We start from the raw sequence: 553 nt of genomic DNA, 5'->3' as shown, positions 1-553 counted from the left end.
TTTATGACCTCATCGCGTCTTGAAGTTCCCACCTCTAAATATTATTAACAAGTGACTGGGGATTAAGTTGCTCACCAATCACTCCAACTAACCTTACTTCAACCTTGTTTTAAAGATCAAGATTCCCAGGTACACATTTACTGGTTCCAGCCAGTTGCCGTTGCCTTAATTAAAATCTGAGGGTTTATCCTCTCAAGATTGTCTCTCTTACGTTATTTCTTTTCCTGATGAGTTTACAGACAAAGCTGTATTAGAACTGCACCTAGAGAGACAGAGGCAGGCGGATTTCTGAGTTCCAGGACAGCCTGGTCTACAGAGTGAGTTCCAGGACAGCTGGGTCTACACAGAGAAACCCTGTCTCGAAAAACCGAAAAAAAAAAAAAAAGAACTTCACCTAGAAATCAAAGTGTGCTGCAGATGAAGCCTGGCCAGTCGTTGGGCCTTTCAAATGACACCAGGGAAGCAGAGGCAGGTGAATCTGTGATTTGAGGCTAACCTGGTCTACACAGTGAGATCCTGTCTTTTTTTTTTTTTGATATTTTCTTTATTTACA

Source organism: Mastomys coucha, unplaced genomic scaffold, assembly GCF_008632895.1.
Source record: "Mastomys coucha isolate ucsf_1 unplaced genomic scaffold, UCSF_Mcou_1 pScaffold6, whole genome shotgun sequence".
NCBI lineage: Eukaryota > Metazoa > Chordata > Mammalia > Rodentia > Muridae > Mastomys > Mastomys coucha.
The sequence above is the reverse complement of the archived record's forward strand: the minus strand, read 5'-3'. Positions refer to the sequence as shown.